Here is a 24,884-nt window from a genome sequence, read left to right as displayed (position 1 = left end):
TTTACCTGATCAGGATATGGGGCTCACGGCGGGTGTCACCGGTCAACAGGGGATGCTTACTCCTCCTAGGCACCTTGGCTACTTCGATTTTTCAAACATCAGAATACAGACTGGATTGATGCTGCCCAGGACAGACTCTTTAAACCACTGCGGGTTATGGATGATAATCCTTCAGAATCATGCCACTCTGTTCCTTATACTTACATTTGCTAACAAAGGAATAGGTGCCGTCAAGGTAACCAACATTTTTCGTCATAAAAAGTTGTCCTGTATTCCAGAATATTTCAAGTTCATGTCTATATCCTGTATTTCCTACAGATATACTTCTACTATTGCATGCAAGGTGAAGATAACGAACAGTGATCAATCTCATAACTCCTATAAGCAATACAAAATAGATAGTTGGGCAAACACGGACCCCTGGACACACCAGAGGTGGGATCAGGTGCCTAGGAGGAGTAAGCATCCCCTGTTGACCGATCACACCCGCCGTGAGCCCCATATCCTGATCAGGTAAACGGAGTTATCCGCAGTCAAAATCAGTCCAAACTGTTTAATTTCAAAAGACTTTACAGTTCCTGGACACTTAACCCACCTCTATCTGCGTGTTTGTGTCTTCGTTCAATTATAGTCCAGCTGGACATGTCATCACCGGTGGTGTTGATACAGTTGAAAATGAGGACGTGGAATCACTTACGTTGTGGGGTCCTAAATTCAGACACCCCGTTCTTCCAATTGGCGACAAGACGTCATCTCTATTATGAATTCTTTCAAAGATTATTCCAGATGATGGACTAAATATGAAAAAAGAACTTGACAACTTGTCATAATGGGTAAAAGGTGTAAGAGGAATATTAAAATAAGGTATTAGAACCATTAAAACAAAGGTGAAGATAACGAACAGTGATCAATCTCATAACCCCTACCAACTATCCTGCTGTGTTTAGTAAACCAGAGGCGATAAAAGAAACAGATAGGTTTAATACACAAGGAATATGTGTTGGTTCCATCTGACGAAGCTTGTAACAGCACTGTATTTGTTTGTAAGGTTCATTATTACAACTGTTCTTAAAGGAACCTGGCATTAATTCCACATCTGGTAATCCTAATTATGCTTCAACCTCCCTTTCAAAACATAAAATTCATCAACATCATGATTCAGTTTCCAACACATTTGATATCCCTGACATATGAGTTACTGTACCTATACTGGATTCCTAAACTTCATAAAACCCTTACAAACAAAGATACATTGATGGATCCAGTAAGTGTTTTACCAAGCCCCTATCTGTGACCCTCATGAAGATATTTACAGCAGTGAAGAAGACAATTCAAACGCACTGTGCCACTACAGATGTCAGAAGTGCTGTAAATCACACGTGGATTCTAAAAACTTTCAGTCAATTTGAAATCACAAAACTTTTTTTCAAATCAACAAACTCAAAACGTGTGACTATTCAACACTTTACACGACCATTCACCACGATTAATTAAAGATCAGACTTTTTAAAATCCAAGAAAGTTGCTTCTTCAATGTAAAACTTGTACGGTACCAATTTTGATGCACCAGATGCGAATTTCGACAAATAGTGTCTCTTCAGTGATGCTCAAGCCGAAAGTTTGGAAATTCGAAATAACAATAAACTTGTAAGAGCTAAAAGGAAAACTAAAGTGCCAAAAACTGGAACCAAATTCATCCAAGGATAGAGCTGTGCATGAGTTAATTTTGAAATGAATTTTTAAAATAAAAATAAAATTTCTTCAATAAAAGTAGAAAAAGGAAATTTTCTGATCAGTCATTCAAAACATTACTTTGTTATACACTACTCTGGTTCTACGCACAAGTACTCCGAAGTTGATATCTAAATAATGCTGGAGTTTCTCATTGACAATATCTTCGTAGTCTTCCAACATGTACATGTAGCATTTATTCAAAAGCCACTATGTGAGAAGAAAATTTTTTGTTGTTGTTGTCTTAAACTCGATATTTAGATATATCACCATGCGCAATGTAAATTTAAACTTGATTAGTCACGTGATCGAGACATGTAATGTACCATGATATCCCTTATATCAGGTATTATTAGAAAATAGTTTTTAATTGTACTGATATTGTTATGTCTAGAATTCGTGCTTTATTTCTTAACCATATACTAAAACATTATAATATGAAAACGTAGTAAACAACCTAGTATTAAATGCAGATACCGTGCTGTAAAAGAGATTAAGCTCCTGGTAAAGTTAAACATTATTAACATAATTAAAATGTATGCATCATGATTGTGTGTAAAATTTGTCGTACTTAAATCGTCTTGTCTACAATGATAAATGTTGTGCATTATGGGAAATACCAGAATACATTTGTTATCTATTTCTCATGTTTGTGAGAAAAACATCATGAAGTGTAAAAGTGTATTTTTGCTATCTATAATTCTTCTGATTCTAGTGACGACAGATTCATTTTGGTGGGGAAGGAAGGGTAAAGTGCATCATACGAAAATTCAAAGAGACGGGGCAGATAATAGAAACAAACACAGACAAGCACGGAGTGGGACAGGTAAAGGTAAGCTTGTTGGAGTCTTGAACAGTTAAAGATATTGGAATCTCCGACAGGTAAATGTAAGGTTATTGTAGTCTCGGACAGGTAAATGTAAGATTGTTGGAGTCACAGAATTGGGCAGGTAAAGGTAAGGATGTTGGAGTCTAAAAATGAATACAAATAAATAACATGTATCTGCTTTGTGGAACCAAATCTCCTAGCATGCAGCGTGTGACCAATGTGCTAGACCATCAGTAATATGTTAATTTATCACATATTTACTCCTTTGTCCAGTGGATATTACCATTACATGTACATAAATTGTAATTATTACGCTGTTATCTGACACCGTTTGTGACGTCACAAAGAAACGTCAATTTTACGTAGTTTGTTTAGAAAATGTTTGGAAGCAAACCCCCCAATAATACAATACCGTAAATGAATAACCGGAGCTGGGCAATCGGATCACGCGCTCGCCCTTTTCCGTAACCGGTAAGTTCATTTGTGGTTACGGAAATAGCCGAGTAGTTACGATTGCGGAGCTGGGGTGGGGTGGGGTGGGGTGGGGTGGGTAGGTAGGTTAACATGTGATAAAAAGAATCTCCCATTATTGTGGACTGATATGATTTACTAGTATACTCAACGAGTTGTGTGTTTTCTGTCCCCGAGCCTTATATTTTGTGAGCATAAGATCTTATTTTTATTTATTTTCTATTTTAATAGGCGGGGAAAAACGACCAAAAAACCGTAAGTATTGATAACATTTGCCATGGTTTACTTATTAGTGTTTTAGTTTATTTTTTGGTTTATTTTGTAAGTATATTGCTGTATATAAATGAATTACATGGTATGGAGAAAATAATGCATGTAAGAAATATCTCAAATTTTGGTTCCATACTTGCTGCAATGATAAACGGCGGGGAGAGGAAGGTTTTGTAAATATCTATATCAATAGGTCAAGGTCATAACCAGTGATTGAATGTAGCGATGTTATGAATACCTCTCTAGCTACAGTGTTTTCTGTCACATGTAAAACTTATACGGTAACAATTTTGATGCACCAGATGCGCATTTCGACAAATAATGTCTCTTCAGTGATGCTCAACCGAAATGTTTGAAATCCGAAATAACTATGAGGTTTTAGAGCTAAATATAGCCAAAAACAGCGTGCCAAACACGTAATACAGGGGTGATATATGCACAGAGAAAAGATCTTTTTGATTTTAGTACAAGGTCAGATTTGATTTGTTTCTTATTTTATGTCTCATTCGATGTTGTTATTTTTGGCTCACTTTCACTTCCGGCAGCAGCAGTGGGGGTCTTATTGTGCTGTTTTTAAGGTCATATCATAAAGACCCGTGGCTTTCGCTTCTAATGCCGAGTACTTGGCGAAGGAGCAGCCACGACCTATGTTAAACATCCCATTAGGTTTAGGCGCCAGGATAGAGAATCGAATTCGGGTCTTCCGATTGCAAAGCGATCGAGTTCCTTTAAGACAAGACTGGGCACCGTGACCTGATCCAAAGTCAATTTTCGAATGTATGTAACAATGTTGTGGTCAGAATATAAAATGTGCACGTGCGTTCCAGTTTTCTGTCTTCACACATGCTATAGAGATAACAGGCAAGTCAAGATATACCCTTATTGATTTCTAATTCATGGTCACAATTAGTGTTCGAATTAAATTAACAACGTTTTATACACCATATGAATAGCACCATTTTTCTTTTTAGTCTCACTTTCTTGGACGAATTTGGCTTCACTTTTTTGGCACGCTGTTTTTGGCTATATTTAGCTCTAATACTTCATAGTTATTTCGGATTTCAAACATTTCGGTTGAGCATCACTGAAGAGACATTATTTGTCGAAATGCGCATCTGGTGCAACAAAATTGGTACCGTATAAGTCTTACATTTCTAATGAATATTAGTTCATTTCTACGTCTCGAGATCATAGGTCAATGTCACAAATATAGACTGAATAATTGTGTAACATTGCAGTCTTTCTTCCAATAATTGCAACAGATATAGATGACGGGGAGAGAAAGCTGTCAATTGGTTTCGTGTGTTGTCCCAGTCACTAGATTAATACAGCAAATGATAGAGCTCCATTAGAAACAGGTCTTTTGAGTTTTAAACCTCAGACCTACTATATACTCGTACATTTTATGTAATAGGGAGAATTCTAATAAGTTAATCCAAAGTGCATATTTAATTATGATACCCATTAAATGAAGTCATGTTACAAGGGGATGCTCCGCTCGACAATGCCTTTAATTTCTCTTACAACTTCAATGTTTTGCCTTGAGCGACACTCTGATATCGCATGTACAACGCGTCAAGCGTGCGCCGTCTACATTTCTATAGACGGTGAGTTGGTAGCTAAACGACAGCATGGCGTTCGGAATGTCTTTTTAAAGCCTTGTCTGTCATATATTTACTTACAAACTAAACGTTTTGGTCCTCGAAAAAACAATGCAACTCTTAGGTCGACATATTTCTGTCAGTAGCGAGGCTAATGCGTAATATTTTAAACTTCTGAAGCGCCTTTCTCTATTTGAAGTGAAAAGATGAACGGTACTGTCTTTACATTGCAATTTAGGTACATAAGTAAATATTTCTGTAAAAGTCATGCACAAAAGATATTGCATGGCGAACCGTGTTTTCTAGTCTCTCTCTCTCTCTCTCACTCTCTCTCTCTCTCTCTCTCTCTGTATATAACATTGATTTTCTCACCTTATTGCAGTTCCTGATGTTCTATGCAGCTTTTGTAAGAAAACTGGCACGTGTGCACCAAACTTCTGTGCAGGATGAAAATTATGTACTTTATTTTATCTAAACAATCTCTTAAAAACTTGTATACATATTATATGTAAACTTTTATCATTGTACTCACAAACTGAATAAATATGTGAAGCATGAACGGCACATAATCATATATAACCGCTACATTTTTACTACTGCATAAATGGTGGTTACGCCGTCATATTGTAAAACATTGTTACTGTATCTATAGAACAAAATGTGAGAGAAGAATGTTTTCCTAAAATTAAATTCACCTTCCTCAGATCTGATGTTTGTGAATCTAGTCATGGCGCGTGGTGGTCACAACGACTCTAAACGTCTAATGGAAATGTCTGATGGTACAGTCACAAACCAAAGTAAAAACGCTTCAAAAGATATTCAAATTACCACACCATATGTGACTGCTGGATTTCAGTATGGGTGTTTTTATTCACATCATTTATTTGATGCCGCGCGGTAGATGCTGTCTCAGAGGAAAACTGACTATAAACGTCTATTGGAAATTTCTGAAGTTACACTAGCATACCAAAGTAAAAACTTCTTCAAGCGCTTCAAAAGATATTTAAACTACTATACCACATGTGACTTTGCTGCATTTCAGTCTGAATGGGTTTTTTTATTTGACACATGACGTTTTCTTAACTTGTACGGAATGTATTCTTTTAAAATTCAAAATATAATGTTATGGATATGAAGTCATGGATATAAAAATGTTTCTGTACCTCAACAGCTGAACACACAGTTTACTATGAATGTATTAACCTCGCTAGAGAGAACAGCACGTATACGTGCGCCGTCCGATGGACTGTCCCTCGTACTCAAAAGGACCTCTCTAGTTCACGTCACGAAGAGAAATTCTCCATTCCGGAACATGCATGGACTGAGCAGCAAAACAGTACAATCATTCCTTATAGATGAAGACTATAAAATCAGCGTTGGTGCATGGTTAAAACACGTATTGCTTAATGCTATTTCAGATGGATGTCATATCCATTATTGCGATAGTTGTGCACTTTACACGATACATATTTCACAAATAGAACATATAGATATTTGGTGTTGGATAACGCTCTTCTGCCTCAAGAGTGATTCTTTTATCAGGTCAGAATAATAATCCCTAAATTATGCCTTATACTTGGGGCGTTTTGAACGGTCCGTATAGAGATTCCATCTGCCTGACCACTTAAAAAGTCTAGCAGATACTGGAGTCTCGTACATTTTATTTTATTAATCTTTCTCAACAGCAATAGTTGTAATGCTCTATTTAGTCCGTCTTTTTATATGTATTTGATTTATAGTTGAACATAATTAAAATATAGTTTATATCAGGGACAATGATTCTCTTTCAAACGCTTCACAAGACATTCAAATTACCACGTCATATGTGACTTTGCTGTATTTCAGTTTGAACGTTTTTTTTATTCACATGACTTTTTCTTAACTTGAAAAACGGTTTCCAAGCATTACAAACGTCATATTGCATGATAACAGAATGTATGTTTTTTTTTCAATTTGAAATAGATAAGATAAGTTTATTCCAATTTTGGGCTCAGAGGGCATAACAGTAAGACAGTTTATAAAGAAGGAAATTCAAAAAGAAAGAAAGTTTACAACATTAACTACAGGTTACGTATACTGCAAACTGCATGTGGATGCAGCATGTTGGGGAAACAAGTACATACATATATGAATTGCTAATCATGTATATATACAAGTAAATGGACAGTATCAGTATTATACCAATATATGAATAATAAACTATAATGATTTTTGCAGTTTTAAAGCATCACTTCTTTTTCTGAAAGTTTGCACTAAATATTCACTCAATTTGACAATTACTGGTTTGTCTTCATTAATCATCAACCAAGTAAATTTGTCCTTATTTGTTAGATAAAATTTTTGTTGAGCTTGTATATACCATCAAAAAACATATTTCTCTCTTCAACATAGAATGGACAATCAGTAAGGAAATATAATCTTATGGATATGAAGTTCTAGATTTATATTAATGTTTCTGTACCTCAACAGCTGAACAAGCAGTTTGCTGTGAAAGTGTTACACCTCACTAAAGAGAAGGCACGCATACCTGCGCCGTCTGATGGACTGTCCCGTCGCATTTGTCACATTTTGCGAGTTTTCAGAAAAAAATGTGACAGAAATTCAGAAAATGCGACACAGACATTTCGTAGTTTAGAAATAGCAACGCCATGTGGAATTTCCGGGTGTCTCCATCCAAACAGTCTTGGGACCGTTTTACCTGTGCAGAATGCCATGTGGATACCCTGTCGCATGGGAACTATAGACATGGGGGTCATCTTGTTTATTTATCAGTTTACAATGACAAAGGGTCGGTGTCCTAAGCTATTCCATCTGAAATCTAAAACACGAAATTGTGTGTAAAAACCACTCATTTCTATTGTGCTGAATGAATATGCAAATCATTACTAATCATGAAGGTTTGGTACCAAAGAGAGATAACTCAAATTTGTTTTAAACTAAAATACACAGGCTAAGGCGCAAAGAGTTGTCTGTCTTTACTGTATAGTCTTTTCCAATAGATGGTCGTACAGCCGTGTAGGAATGGTCCAATTTTGTTGATTCTAAAAATCAAAAATATTTTAAAGAAGTAGGTACAGTTTCTACAATCATCTGGCCCAAAATATTGATGATTTCACTTGGAGCTAAAATCCTGGCATTCAATTAAGGAATAGTTTAGCAAACCCAAAATTCACTCAGTTTGATCAGCAAAATGATCTGTGTCATATGACGAGAGCTAGAAGTTGGCATAAAATTGCAAAATGCCATTTTCAATGAAAATATCCACAAATTCAGGTGGTTTTCCTTTTAGAAAACATACAGCGCATGCGTCGAGCAAATTCATATTGAAGCATGTTTTTCATCTCAAAATAATACACAATATATATAATTTTCATTTTGCTCGACAAATGCGCACATCTTTTCCTGAGCAATAATTTGTATGACATTTGACAGTTTTCAGGCTTATTTTGAGAAAAAGGCGGGAAATGTCTTATTCATGATGTCATAATGCTATCCATTTAGGACTATCATTCTGATTTTGTTGACATAGTATACCTGGCATTTATTTTACTTTCTTAAAACGCTGATTAAGGTTAATTCCAGACACATTTTATAGAGAGAAATTTTTTGGGCCTTTTTATGTATACAACCGTACCTTGTTCTTTTTGCATTATTTTATTATATATGTGACAGACTCGTGTTTTATATAATTAGACGAATTTAACACCACTTTTTTGGCACACTGTTTTTCCCTATAATAGTTCATTGTTATTTCGGATTTCAAACATTTCGGTTGAGCTTCACTGAAGAGACATTATTTGTCGAAATGCGCATCTGGTGCATCAAAATTGGTACCGTATAAGTTTTACATTATACACATATACATGTACATAGCAATGTAATTATATTCTCTAATTATATTCTGGTCATGGTTATTTTGCATCTTAATTTCATTGGTGTTTTAATTTGTTTTATGCTTTTTGGTTGGTTCTTGTGTTTCCCACCAAAAGTTCTTTTCTGGTTTTGGTTCATACCTTATCTAGCTTCTGAAAGTGTTGGACAGTTTTTGAGTGTTGGTGACTAGTATTGAGTTTGTATTATTTAGACCGTGACAGTGATTTCCATTTGCATGGTAAGTAATTCTTTGATACGAATGTTTAATATATTATTATTATCTAAATCCTCATTAAATGTTAAATCTGTCATTATGCACTTAATTCCTCAAATCACTTTTCCTGGAGTAAATTATTAATGAGAGTGAGACTTTGAATATAAAGTTGTGTGTAAATACTTAAAGGCATACGGTCTAAGATATTGGTAAACTTTTGCATGTTCCAAAAAGGTGGCGAAATAAAAGATCATAACTAGAAAATCACAAAAAGTTCCTCAGAATGTTTACAAACACATTGGATACGATAGTTATTACAAAATAATTCTCTGTTCTCATTTGCCTAAACTGGTACCCTGTTGACTTCGCATCTCTTATGTTTGTGTGTAGCCACCAATCATAAGGGTACCACTTTAATATATTGTCCTCCAGACAAACATTTTATAAAGGGCAAAAACGTGAAAATGACTTAAATTTCAAAGCACTGCAGCTATAGATAACTCATAATTAATGCTACAAAGGACAAGGGACATTAAGGGCCAAAATTTGCCCAATGTTAAAACACTATATTTTGCTGGTATTCTGATTAATTGCGATTAGTGTCATCAATTTCAGTCATTTTTATATTGATTTTGATATTTTTTCTTAATTTTGGGGCAAATTAATGAAAAAACAACAAAAAATCACAGATTTCTGGACACAATAAAATAACTTTTATATCAAACAAGAAATAACAAAACAAACATTTCCACATGTTAGAATTCATTACACAGGATTACACTGAAAACAATAATGAACAATAAATATGCCTAAATGCCTTATTTTGGGGTAAAACGAATGGTTTTTACACAAAAAAAATCCACAGATTTCTGGAAACATTGAATAACCTTTATAGCAAACAAAAATAACACAAAAATGAACTGCATATATTAGAACCCACTATACAGCATTATATTGAAAAAAACTGTGAACAATAGATAAGCCTAAATTCCTCATTTTGGGGGAAAACATGCAATTTTTGCACAAAAAATCACAGATTTCTGGAAACAGTGAATAACTTTTATAGCAAACAAAAAATAACACAAAAAATCAACTGCATATCTAAGAACCCTCTACACTGCATTACATTGAAAAAAATTGTGAACAATAGATAAGCCTAAATTCCTCATTTTGGGGAAAACAAGCGATTTTTGCACCCAAAAAAATCACAGATTTCTGGAAACAGTGAATAACTTTTATAGCAAACAAAAAATAACACAAAAACCCACTGCATATATTAGAACTCACTACACTGCATTACATTGAAAACAATTGAGAACAATAGATATGCCTAAAATCCTCATTTAGGGGGAAAACAAGTGATTTTTGCACACACAAAAATCACAGATTTCTGGAAACAGTGAATAACTTTTATAGCAAACAAAAAATAACACAAAGATCAACTGCATATATAAGAACTCACTACACAACTTTACATTGGAAAAAATTGAGAACAATAGATAAGCCTACATTCCTCATTTTGGGGGGAAACAAGCAATTTTTGCACCAAAAAATCACAGATTTCTGGAAACAGTGAATAACTTTTATAGCAAACAAAAAATAACACAAAGATCAACTACATATATAAGAACTCACTACACAACTTTACATTGGAAAAAATTGAGAACAATAGATAAGCCTAAATTCCTCATTTTCGGGGAAAACAAGCGATTTTTGCACAAAAAATCACAGATTTCTGGAAACAGTGAATAACTTTTATAGCAAACAAAAAATAACACACAAATCAACTGCATATGTTAGAACCTAGTACACAGTATTATATTGGAAAAAATTGAGAACAATAGATAAGCCTGAATTCCTCATTTTGGGGGAAAACAAGCGATTTTTGCACCCCAAAAAATCAGATTTCTGGAAACAGTGAATAACTTTTATAGCAAACAAAAAATAACACAAAAACCCACTGCATATATTAGAACTCATTACACTGCATTACATTGAAAACAATTGAGAACAATAGATATGTCTAAAGTCCTCATTTAGGGGGAAAACAAGTGATTTTTGCACACACAAAAATCACAGATTTCTGGAAACAGTGAATAACTTTTATAGCAAACAAAAAATAACACAAAGATCAACTGCATATATAAGAACTCACTACACAACTTTACATTGGAAAAAATTGAGAACAATAGATAAGCCTAAATTCCTCATTTTGGGGGGAAACAAGCAATTTTTGCACCAAAAAATCACAGATTTCTGGAAACAGTGAATAACTTTTATAGCAAACAAAAAATAACACAAAGATCAACTACATATATAAGAACTCACTACACAACTTTACATTGGAAAAAATTGAGAACAATAGATAAGCCTAAATTCCTCATTTTCGGGGAAAACAAGCGATTTTTGCACAAAAAAATCACAGATTTCTGGAAACAGTGAATAACTTTTATAGCAAACAAAAAATAACACACAAATCAACTGCATATGTTAGAACCTAGTACACAGTATTATATTGGAAAAAATTGAGAACAATAGATAAGCCTGAATTCCTCATTTTGGGGGGAAACAAGCGATTTTTGCACCCCAAAAAATCAGATTTCTGGAAACAGTGAATAACTTTTATAGCAAACAAAAAATAACACAAAAACCCACTGCATATATTAGAACTCATTACACTGCATTACATTGAAAACAATTGAGAACAATAGATATGTCTAAAGTCCTCATTTAGGGGGAAAACAAGTGATTTTTGCACACACAAAAATCACAGATTTCTGGAAACAGTGAATAACTTTTATAGCAAACAAAAAATAACACAAAGATCAACTGCATATATTAGAACTCACTACACAACTTTACACTGAAAAAAAATGAGAACAGTAGATAAGCCTAAATTCCTCATTTTGGGGGAAAACAAGCGATTTTTGCACAAAAAAATCACAGATTTCTAGGAACAGTGAATAACTTTTATAGCAAACAAAAAATAACACAAAGATCAACTGCATATATAAGAACTCACTACACAACTTTACATTGGAAAAAATTGAGAACAATAGATAAGCCTAAATTCCTCATTTTGGGGAAAACAAGCAATTTTTGCACCAAAAAATCACAGATTTCTGGAAACAGTGAATAACTTTTATAGCAAACAAAAAATAACACAAAAATCAACTGTATATGTTAGAACCTACTACACAGTATTATATTGGAAAAAATTGAGAACAATAGATAAGCCTGAATTCCTCATTTTGGGGGAAAACAAGCGATTTTTGCACCCCAAAAAATCACAGTTTTCTGGAAACAGTGAATAACTTTTATAGCAAACAAAAAATAACACAAAAACCCACTGCATATATAAGAACTCACTACACAACTTTACATTGGAAAACATTGAGAACAATAGATAAGCTTAAATTCCTCATTTTGGGGGAAAACAAGCGATTTTTGCACAAAAAATCACAGATTTCTGGAAACAGTGAATAACTTTTATAGCAAACAAAAAATAAGACAGTAACATGTGACCTGTCCTAATAAATATTCTGTGTCTGATATCTGTAGACACTGTTAGCAACTTAGAGTCTCTTCCTTTGCAAATTACACAACTGGAATGGCTCTTCCCAGAATACTGTATTGGAAGAGGAATCACTTTTGGGCTTTTCACGGACAATGTCTTTCTTGTTTTAACTGATGGTTCATAATTTGGATCACTGTCATACAATGAATTTGAAACACAATCTGTAGTTTTGTCAACTGAATTCCGAATATGACTTGCTCTGTAAAACTTGGAATAGCAGTTAGTACAAGTTACGTCTTTTTCTTGACAGGTGGTGATGCCTAGGTACACTCTGTAACTTTCGTATGAAGATCCAATAATGAATCGCCTTTGGTCAGCTTTTGTTCTTCTGCCACATGAAACACATGGGTATTCCTTTGGTCCACCTCCATGCATATTCTTAAAAGAAAAAAAATATCTTAGATGTATATACAATTTGTAAGAACTTCAGTGCAATATCTGTATTAATGATAGGAAAAAATCCAGATATCAATTTAACCTACTTTTAGCCCTAAAGTAGTTCATTGTGCACCAATCAAGTTGAAATGTGAATAGATTTTGTAATTGTATTTCTATTTGAGAGAGGTTCTGAAAAAATTTCAGCCTGCATTCATAGCGAAAAAAAAATATGGAAAAGGAGAACAAGGTTTCTTTAATAAGTGACTCATGTACTACGACCTTGAGAAACAATAGACAAACTCCACTTGGCATATGGTGTATGTGTACCCAGTTTGACTGTCCTACCTAGCCCCAATGGTTAAGTCTGTATTCTGCCTACTGGGTTTTCCTAAGTGATACTACGCCCTTGACCTTTGCCCTTGAAGAAAAAAAGACCTCCTCCACTTGGCATTAGGAGTATGTGTACCAGGTTTGACAGTCCTAGCCCTAATATTTCGGTTTGTATTCTGCCTACAAGGTTTTCTATTAACTGATATTACAACTTTGACCTTTCACCTTTGAAAACAATAGACATGTTCTTCTCATCAAGGTGATCAAATGTAACAAGTTGTAAAATCCTGGAGCTTACTGTTCATTTTGCATGTTGCCTACAATGTATGGACAAACAGACGGAGATAGGTATAGCGTAATACATCCCATCTTCGATAGGTGTATAATAAACACATATGCAGGTGATAATGGAATATTGTTAATAACTATGATTAGTTTACGATGGAGAAGCTGAAATCACTCCGTTTGTTACAGGACATTACTCTTCAGCTCATAAAATATGATATTGTGACTACTCCTAAATATTGAATTGTTGCACTCTTAATCAATATCATTACTGTGATTGATGTGTGCAATACCTTCCTTAGAGAGAGTAACTATATAATTTGAGATATAAATATTCATCATAATTATTCCACAACTTACACGTAAGTAATCATTATATTTCTCTTTAAAAGATGATGTGCGCATTAATTCATTTGAGGAGAGCAATAATTGATTTAATGATATCTTTAATTCAATTGAAGAGAGCAATAATTCTTTAAAAGAGAGCAACTATATAATTAAAGATATCTTCAATTCAACATATCCACAATTGAATTAATGATCTCTCTAATTGAATTGTTGCCCTCTTTAAATAAATTGCAATAATCAATTCTGTTCATATACTTATAAGGATAATTATTGTAAATATTTTGTGATGAATATATATTGATTAAAGAAGTGGGAGACTTGAATTTGTAGATTTCATGTAATTGAATTATCTCCCTTTGATGATAATATCTATAGTCATAGTTATACGACAAATATTTAATATTTGTTACAGGGTTTTCTTATTCTTATTGATCCATAATAAAGAGACCGTCTTGTTGAAAACGAACCAACAGCGTTGTTGTAATTGTCAAGTCAACACAAGTCTGTTACATTTTGGCGCTCACGCTGGGACAGGCCCAAGAAAACCTCAATCACGACAGATCATATACAAACACTTCAAGAAGCTTAAAGTTGTTAATGACTTACTAGTCAGTCACCAGTGCTGAGGATGGAGAACGTCATCAAGTAGTTGTTCCCCCAGAAGTCATTCCTACTATAATGGACTTCCTCCATGATAGGATGGGACATCCAGGCAGGGAGAGGACTACAGCACTAGTGATAGACAGACTCTACTGGCCAAGAATGCGCAGACATTACCACCTGGATTGATCGGTGCGACAGATGCTTGAAGTTTAAGACACCTGACAACCAACGTGCTTCATTAGTCAGCATCTCTAAGACTCAGCCTCTTGAACTTGTATGTATGGATTATTTGACTTTGGAACCATCTAAGGGTGGAATTCAAAATATTTTAGTTATTACAGATCATTTCAACAAATTTGAAGTTGCTGCCCCAACTAGAAACCAGACTGCTAAAACTACAGCAGATGCCTTACTAAACCATTTCATTATTCCATATGGACTTCCAAGGAAACTTCATTCGGACCAAGGAACACATTTTTCTAGTAAACTCATTCAGGAATTGTGCCAAATTACAGAAATTTCAAAGTCAAGGACCACTCCATACCACCCAATGGGCAATGGTATCATCGAAAGATTTAATAGAACTTTGATATCCATGCTTGGGGCACTCACACCTGACCAGAAGTCAAATTGGAAAGCTTTTATAGGATCATTGAACCATACATACAATGCCTGTTGACTTACTATTTGGATTAGACAATACTGAGTGAACTAAAAGTATGTCAACTTATGTTCAAAACTTTAAGGAACGACTTAAGTCTGCTTACGACATTGTTAATACAGACACAAAGAATAGCCAATCAAGACACAAGGCTATCTATGACTAAAGAAGGAAGGGAGTTAATCTAAGTGTTGGAGACAGGGTGTTAGTGAAAGTGGTTGCTTATGAAGGAAAGCACAATATTGCTGACCGATGGGAAGATTGCCCCTACGTCGTAATAAGTCAACCCAACACTGATATTCCTGTCTATAAGGCAAGTAGAGAGGACGGTGAAGGTAGATGCAAAACTTTGCATAGAAATTTGCTCCTTCCCATAGGAACAAATGTTCCCTCTCCTATGCCATTTCCAACACGAGAAGGATCAAGCCAAAGGATTCAGGTCAAGACAATCAGCCCATGTTACCTTCATCAAAGGATGAAGATGACTGTGATGATGAATCTGATGTCTTTGTATTACATGTAGGTACCAGTACCAAGACCTGGAGAGACCAGAGTATGGAGGACGCTCCATTGTCCATTAGTGATGTCACTAATGATGATCAAGGTCCTGAATCAGCATTAAAAGATGTACAAGAAGCGTTTCAAGACCTTCGTCTGAAGATATACAAGAAGATTCTTCTGTAGATGATGCAGAAATGGATGATGATCCTACTCCCATGAGATTACCACAGCGAGTATCCACCAGGAACTTATTTACACCTATTTTGTTATTGTGAAGTCCACTGTTTTTATAGAAACTATTGATTCAGAAATGATAAATGTTCTCTTTGATTTAGACATTTTATTTCCCCATTACCAGGGAAATCGTAGATTTTATGTAAATGGAGATGATTTACTATGATATGATCTCTTTCAGTCTTTCCAGTCATGTCAAGATTCCAGTACAAAGACTTCGCTTATGCTTGTGCATTGCCCCCGGAATTCCAGTGTCAGGAATGTTGAAGCTAAACTCCTCCGGCATATAAAAAGCAGCCATGGAGAACGACTGACATGTGAAGTACTGGGATGTGGCTATGAGTGTCCGAAGTCAAGAGCTGATGTCTTTCGGAAGCATGAAGAGATGCACAGAAGACGCTCCTCCCGACAACCACGTGTCAAGTCTGTGAAAATCCAACCGCCACCATCAATGCCAATGACCAGGACTCCTCATGTGCCCTACCTGTAGCGGTTCCATCTACTCAAGAAGGTCTACAGTACGACCCGGAATTTGAGGCCCTGTGGAATGACCTACAGATGCCAGCGACTGGGTGGATGGAGCCGGACTGTCCATCTCTTTCATTCCTGGACTCAGAAGAAGCCATGGCACCAGACATACAGGACCAGCCAACTCCCATGGAAGCTAACAACATCCACACGGATCCACGGGAGGAGTATTCCCGTATGCCACCAGTTACCATGGTGGATTCTGGAGTCCAGATAGATGACGGTCGGATCCCTCAACCAGTCATCATGGCTGACGCCCACACTGAAACCATGGGGGTCTCAACCACCACCACTGCTAAGGAAACAGATCCATGGGATCCTAGTTGTTTCGAAGCCGACCCCCGTTTCGTTTTGCAAACGCTCCCTGTTTGCTCATGAAGGGACACACTGCAACACTTCTACGGGGCGAACGTACAGCAACCAAACAACACTCTCAGAACTACAGAGGAAGGATTATTCCCTCTGGATATTTACAGGTGCAGATAGATGAATTTGTACACTTTCCAGATGGAAGAACATACTTACTTTCCGAGACTTGGATCATGGATCCCCGTGCATTACATACAAGAGAAAATGACACCCAGACATTTTGAAATTCATTGTAAAATTACACTTTCGGGACGAAATTTTATTAATGTGGGTGGAATAGTAACGAATTGGGTAAGTAAAGGCACATAATGTGAGTGGGGGTTGGACTTTATATATGTATGATATATCATGACTGTAGTTGTGTGGTACTTAATACTTGAACCACTAGGTAATTACATGTAGATATTTTGAGATCCATTTCAACTACGCGGGTACGTTAAGGCAGGTTATGAAAATCTTTACTGGGATAAAATCCGTGAAAGAATGTGACGTCATAATTGAAATAAGTATACATGTAAGTGGTTTACAGAACAGCCTTGATATTCTCAGTAACTAATGTTCAAACTGGAAACTGCAAGTCAATGTAGATAAATCTAAAGTTTTGATATTTAACTCAAATGGTAAACCTCAAAGGAATGAATTTACTATTAATGGCAATACAATACAAATTGTACCAAAATACTGTTATTTAGGTGTTATGATGAAATGTAATGGGAGGTTTAATTTAGCAACAGCTGTGCTTATTGAAAAAGCCAGAAAAGCATGTTTTAAAATGAAGATTCATTGGTAATGACAACCCATGTAAACTTTTAGAAAAACGTTTTGATGCTATTGCACTTCCAGTTCTTCTTTATTGTAGTGAAATATGGGGAGTGGATCTCTCATCCAAAGATATTTCAAATCTAGAAAAATTTCACTTAAAATTTATTAAAGATATCCTTGGAGTGCATTGTAAAATGTCCAATGCTGGTTGTCTAGCAGAACTTGATAGACTACCACTTTGGTCCAAAATTTCATTCTCAAGTTTTAAATATTGGAATCATCTGATAACGTCTGATTCTTTGGCTTTTAAACTTTACCAATCAACAAGTGATTACAACACTTCGACCAGGAAAATATTTTCTATTCTAGATAATCTGGGATTTTCAAACATTACAAAATATAAAGATTCAATTCAACACCTTTTACCAAACATAAAACAAAGAATCATTGACCAGTGCACCCAGGAGCAATCATCAACAATCTTTGGTTAAAAAAACATTAATTTTATAAAAAAAAAAAAAAATTATACACAAGAAAAAGAAGTCCACATATTGATTTACTCAGAAAAAGATCTGAGAGATCCTCTCTTAGTAGAAATAGATCAAGTGCACATAAACTTGCAATAGAAAGTGGTAGATATAATTCCACAGCAATGAATGAAAGATGTGATGCTTGCAATACTAGTGTGATCGAAGATGAAATTCATTTTCTATTTCAATGTAAATCTTATTATAAGCTAAGAAACACTTACCTTAGACAGATTTATAATATAACACAGAAAAATATTACTCTGGACAATGAAATATACCTGTTACAAATATATTTTAACAGTGATATACATAGTCTTAAAATTACTGTGAAATTTATTAGAGACTGTTTTGAATACAGAAGTCAATTACTTTCAACTGCATAAAAATTATGTAAACATTATGTATTGATGTTCAATGGGCCTTTGCCAATTATAAGGTCTTTCCACCTTTCTGTGGAAAGTCCTATTGTTATTGTTTTGTTTATTAGGACTTTCCACCTTTCTGTGGAAAGTCCTATTGTTATTGTTCTGTTTATTATTTTCCTGCCGTCAAAAAAAAATTTCGTCTTAAGACTTATCGAAAAAGTTTATAGTCCATCATATAGTACTTCTTGAGAAACGAATACAGTTCACCCTGCGTACTTGAACTTTGACCCCTTACGGAGTTATTTGACCTTTCACAGAAATTATTGTTAGCGCTTCTACTTTGTAACCGTAAATGATAGGAGGATGAAACCTTTACTAAAACATAGAGGGTAATTAGTAAAAGAGAAGAATTTAAAATGAAGGGATTCGGTGTCCCCTAAAGGGAATTAATGCCTCTTTAAGTTTTGCGATTTATTCGTAAAACATGTCGAGCTTGAGCACGGTTTGTCGTAGAGACATGGGGCCAACTGGAATAGGATCGGTGACCTTTGACCTTGAAAATTAGGTCAAGGTCAAAGTCATCAGAAAAGAGGAAAAAATAGCACTTTTTATACTCTCTTTCTTGCTTAAGATAGCGTTGAAATATTATATGGGTAAGTATTGAATTCTTGATTGGTTTTGATAGTATGCATTACAACTTTGAACTTTGACCCTCCTGTGAATTTCGGAGACTCGCGTCGAAAACCTTGTTATCGCTACTCCTACTTAATGGAATGTCATAGAGAAACGAAACCTTCGCTAATGAATTCACAGTAAAACCCTCTTGCAAAGAAAAATTAATCAAAGGGAAACAAAAACCCTTAAGCATAGTTATTGCCCCTGAAAGTCTCCAATATCATTATCTAAGCCTATAACTTTTATATTAATATAGATAGAGACATGGGACCACTTGCATTAAGACCTATGACCTTTGACCTACAAAATGAGGTCAAAGTCATCATCAAAATGATTCCCCCCCCCCCATTTTCAAGGTCTTTCAAAGTATTTTTAGCATTGAGAAGCTAACCGAAAACCCTTAAACAAATTATTGCCCCTGAATGTCTTGATTAACATGTTTTAAGCTTATAGCTTTACATTAATATAGATAGAGACATGGGATCACTTGCATTAAGAGCGATGACCTTTGACCTTCAAAATGAGGTCAAGGTCAAATGTCATCCTGAAAATTATTAATTAATTTTCAAGGTCGTGTTGCGTTTCGTACATCATCTTAAATATCTTTTGTAAATCATTGTAGGTGGAAAGCCCTCTAATTGTTCGCGAACAATTAGGATTACTAGTTGTAATTGTGTTTGTGCCAATAAATATTTGTATTTGTATAACTAAGTATATATTGAATTCCAATTTTATTTATATGTACGTTTTATTTATGCATAAAATAAACCATGCAACTACTAAGATCCAAAGAAATATGGAATAGTATACTGCTGTCATGTAATTTCTATCTCATCAATATGAAAGTAAACTGATGACGTCATAACTATACATCGAATGACGTTGACAGGCATCGACTAGATGTAAGGACTTTCGTGTATTTTGGTCTGACGTCATGGGTCCTTGTGTACTGTGTAAATAAAAGATAGTCAATGGTTAACGCGCGTAATATTTCCGGGAGCCAATACTTCGATCACCATTTGACGATGCAAGGTGAAGATAACGAACAGTGATCAATCTCATAACTCCTACAAGCAATACAAAATAGATAGTTGGGCAAACACGGACCCCTAGACACACCAGAGGTGGGATCAGGTGCCTAGGAGGAGTAAGCATCCCCTGTTGACCGGTCACACCCGCCGTGAGCCCCATATCCTGATCAGGTAAACATAGTTATCCACAGTCAAATCAGTGTGCAAAGATCGGCTTAACAATCGGTATGAAACACGTCAGACAGCATTTGACCCAACGCGAGGTTGTATTGACGAACCAGATCGTTATAACGACCATAGAATTCGCGAAATGCTGACTTCAATCGAGACTGTTGAAATCCCTGTACCATCAACTTGTTTGTCAGTAGCTTACCTCGATTTAAAAACTGACTATACCCAGAACAAGCTCTTGCATATCGAATCAGTTGAGATATATAAACATCATATGCAGGTGATAATGGAATATTGCTACATAAATGTGGGAAGTTGACGATGAAGAAGCTGAAATCATCCCGTTTGTCATACAGTTGAGTTGTCAGTTTGCCGTTAATGTCTACATCTGACTTATGAGAAGTATCCTTTCTTCTGTACTTTGTGTAACTTCTCATCCGTCCAAAAGGCCAAGTTCCTGAAGCACCCCAAATGGTATCTGGACCATAAGATGTTGGCAGGAGAGAAGGCAGAGAGTGCTTAGGTTGATTTCATGGCAGTCCGGGACAACTCCTCAATTTTAGGAGAGATGATGAGGTCCCTGACCGTGGAAGAGTCCACCTGCCACTAGGAATACCGGAAGAGACCAGTTAAGCCTGCTTTGGTCCCTTCTGCTACCTCCTCCCCTGTTTTGTCTCTTGATCAATCTCATAACTCCTATAAGCAATACAAAATAGATAGTTGAGCAAACACAGACCCCTGGATATACCAGAGGTGGAATCAGGTTTCTAGGAGGAGTAAGCATCTCCTGCTGTTCCCTGTTCACCACCAGTTGTTTCCCTTGGATCTGCTGGGATTGATGCTTCTCTGCCTGTGGTAGACTCTTCCCTCCCTGAACTGTTGACAGATGAGGACCAGAAGCTCCTTGATGAATTCTTGATTCCAGAGCCCTCAGGAAAGTCCTCAGTGCAAACAGACACAGACCACCTCAAGAAGGAGATTGAACGCTAGAATCAGTGCCAACAGTATTCTGATCGAAAACCTGCAAAAGTAAATCCAGAGCTGCCCTCCCGTTTCCTTCCGCCTACACGGTCCAGGAGAAGGTGAGCGGTATAACCAGTCCTGAAGAGGTCATCACCAAAGAAGAAAGCACCCAAGAGGTTGCAGTCTGTGGTGAAGGTTGTCCGGAAGATCCTGCCTAAGCCACCCAGGACTCCCCATCGCTCTTCCCTTGATGATCTTTTCAGACCTGATGTGCCATCCTTCCGCCACCATCAACAGATACCTCATCTTAGAAAGTAATTTTACAAATAATTTAAGTATAAGTAAATGTAATAATTAAACATGTACATAATCAGATTAGGAATTTTCTTGTATTAAGTTTGTTTTACAAATATCTTATTCATATATTTTGTTTTAAAAAGGAAGGTGAAGATAACGAACAGTGATCAATCTCATAACTCCTACAAGCAATACAAAATAGATAGTTGGGCAAACACGGACCCCTGGACACACCAGAGGTGGGATCAGGTGCCTAGGAGGAGTAAGCATCCCCTGTTGACCGGTCACACCCGCCGTGAGCCCTATATCCTGATCAGGTAAATGAAGTTATCCGCAGTCAAAATCAGTGTGCCAAGAACGGCTTAACAATCGGTATGAAACACGTCAGACAGCATTTGACCCAATGCGAGGTGGTATTGACGAACTAGATCGTATAGAATAAAAATAACTTTAACTTAGTTTTCTATCATTTAATTTAATGATCTGAAATCATCATTATTTGTGTACTTTTCATCTTCCTTACCTTGTTACTGTGTAGTACTGTGCTATATTCTGCTCATTTTGGCTCCATGAAACTGTGTACTTCATAATGTTCAGATTCAGCATTTTAAGATTGTGTAACTCTTATGCTGATTGGGTGATAGTTGTGAAAGCTGTAAGTTAGTTTCACTTTGCAAAGTTGTATATTTAATTAATACAAGACAATTTGTATTTTAGAAGAGTTGATGCACATTTGCTGATGTCAGTTTTGTGAAGTGCAGTATTTATGGTGATCTCCCTTGTAAATATTGACCGTGCCCTGCATCTGTTGTATTCATGGTATTGTTGCTAATGTTATCAATATCATTATATTCATTACTTGTTGTATTTGAATTTTATTGATTGTATTTTCGAGTCCAAAGGGACTTGGACTCTTAGAGAGGGGCAAAATGTAACGATCACCCCCCCCCCCCCCCCTTTTAATGTCGTATGGTGTATCTTGAATGTCAATCATTGTTGCGGTATTTAATTACACATTGGATGTTATTTCACATGTAAATGCATAGTTATAGAGTTACCCCGTAATTTTTATTTACTTTTATCGTCCTGTCATTGATGTGTTTTAGCATCTTATAGCACACGTGTTTACAAACGTTCTGCCGCCGCCATACTCTTGTTTACTTGTGTATTTTCCCCATGATGCATCACGGTGTATTGATCTATTTTTACCGTAGTTATTTTTGGCGGACGATTTGATTGTAGATTCGGTTTAATTAAACGCTGATGTGTTTTTAAAGTGTTAACATTTACTTCTTTAATTTATTTACGTATTGTATTTATTTTACATACGAAGTACGAGAGTGGGATTTTGTTACGGGATGATAATTACGTATGATTGGCTAATTATTATTTACGGGATGGAATTATTAATTATGATTGGTTATTGATTTTTGCGGGTTTTGGAAGTACTATAAATTAACAGACGCTGAGTATCGTTTGCTCTTCTTTGATTTGACTGTTTATTAGAAGCTGTTCCTGTTACCGTGTGTGCAACGCAGAAGTTTGCTGAACATAAGGTACTAGTTCAGTTAATGTAACTGAAGTACATTATTGCTAGTAAAGTACTAGTATTTAGAAGGCTTAGTTTCAGGGAATATTTTCACATATGAGCTAGTTAATTGTACTAGCGGTGAAATATTTACTTTTGTTAGTTAGGGAATTTTTAATTTAGGTGGGGGATTTTTGCTGAACATTAATATACGTAATATCTTTGTCGGAAATATTGTGCCGACGAATCCCAATATTTATCGGTAATTGTACCGATTATGACCAGAGTCCGTCTTGTGTGTTGAGATTTGTTTCAGTTATTTATCTATATCCCATATGTTGAATTTTATATCTACTTGAATAAATCATAAACTTTATTCAGCGACTTGGTTTTTATTCCTAGTAACTGTTAAAGTGTGAAACATCCGAAGCGTTATGAAAATCCTTCTCTTGCAATGAAGCATGAATTAAGATTCTATCATGGGCCACTCTTTAATGATGAAACTGCAGAATTTTTATTTGAAAGGTCTTTTAATGATGGTCTTATATGTGTAGTTTAAAAAAGAACAAAGTATAGAAACTTTTTAGTGAATTTTTGACAGGAGAGAAGTATTTTAATGTAAATTGTGAAGTTTTAAAAGAATATTTGTCCTGTACTTCAACCAATATATCTATTGAGAGATGAATGAACCAGTTAGATTTTAAACTACATGTTGTACCAATTTTAGATATGATTAATATGGAGAGTCAAATTATTTTTAATGGGAATAAAACAAACGAGTGGTTAACTGAGAAATGAAAGTGAGAAGAAGTGTATTATTGACAGTTCCAGGAATGAAAACATGAAATTCATGGAATTATAAAAGGAGAGAAAGGAAGTTATTTGAAAAGCATTCATTTTTACTAATACAAAAAAGAAGAAACAAGGAAAAGGAAGGCGACAGACAAAAGAAGTATACAAGGCAATAGACAATTTACAGACATATGGAGTATGGAAAAACGAAGAGACAATCAACAAAGAATTACAGAAACTAAAGACACAAGAAAGAAAACCTGTCGGCATTAGACTCTAATCAATATATATACAAGAAATCTTGGTGCAAGCACCAAATTTATGGGCCGGAAAATTTTTGGGAAGTGAAAGGATTACGGCAGGTGTGACCGGTCGACAGAGGATGCTTACTCCTCCTAGGCACCTGATCCCATCTCTGGTGTGTCCAGGGGTCCGTGTTTGCCTAACTATCTATTTTGTATTGCTTGTAGGAGTTATGAGATTGATCACTGCTCGTTATCTTCACCTTTCACATGTCAAACATCATTCAACCTAATGACAGGTTGTATTTGTATCTGGTAAATTAAAGTGTTATAACGACCATGGAATTTGCGAAATGCTTATGTTAAATGAGACTATTATAAGATGAATTTATTACTTCGATTCTTAAACTGATCATACGCAGAACAAGCTCTTGCGTATGGAATCAGTTGAGAGACACACCACATTCAGATGATAATAGAATATTGCTACATAAAAATGGGAAGTCAACGATGGAGAACCTGAAGTCATCCCGTTTCTCATAAAGTTGAGTTGTTAGCTTGCTGTTGATATCTTAAGAATACAATGAAATGTGTAAATACTAGTACCTTCTTCTCTACGTCTGGAATCCTGTGGGGATCCGGGTTAGAATAGGTCCTCAGTACCCCCTTGCTTGTCGTAAGAGGCGACTAAATGGGGCAGTCCTTCGGATGAGACCGTAAAAACC

The 24,884-nt window shown here is 35.6% G+C and overlaps 1 long non-coding RNA gene and 1 pseudogene across 1 annotated transcript; both read left to right on the top strand.

The window, feature by feature from the left end:
* The first annotated feature begins 802 nt into the window (after positions 1 to 802).
* Positions 803 to 5,478, top strand: LOC125679719 (uncharacterized). The gene is made up of 3 exons (XR_008800558.1): positions 803 to 2,563; positions 3,263 to 3,286; positions 5,285 to 5,478. It is a non-coding gene; the product is annotated as an uncharacterized LOC125679719 (long non-coding RNA).
* A 151-nt stretch (positions 5,479 to 5,629) lies between these two features.
* LOC125679799 (uncharacterized) lies at positions 5,630 to 18,485 on the top strand (annotated as a pseudogene).
* The last annotated feature ends 6,399 nt before the right edge of the window (positions 18,486 to 24,884 follow it).

The sequence above is a fragment of the Ostrea edulis genome, chromosome 2 (genome assembly GCF_947568905.1).
Source record: "Ostrea edulis chromosome 2, xbOstEdul1.1, whole genome shotgun sequence".
Classification (NCBI taxonomy): Eukaryota; Metazoa; Mollusca; class Bivalvia; order Ostreida; family Ostreidae; genus Ostrea; species Ostrea edulis.
Note: the sequence above shows the minus strand (reverse complement) of the source record. Positions and strands in the feature narration are given on the sequence as shown.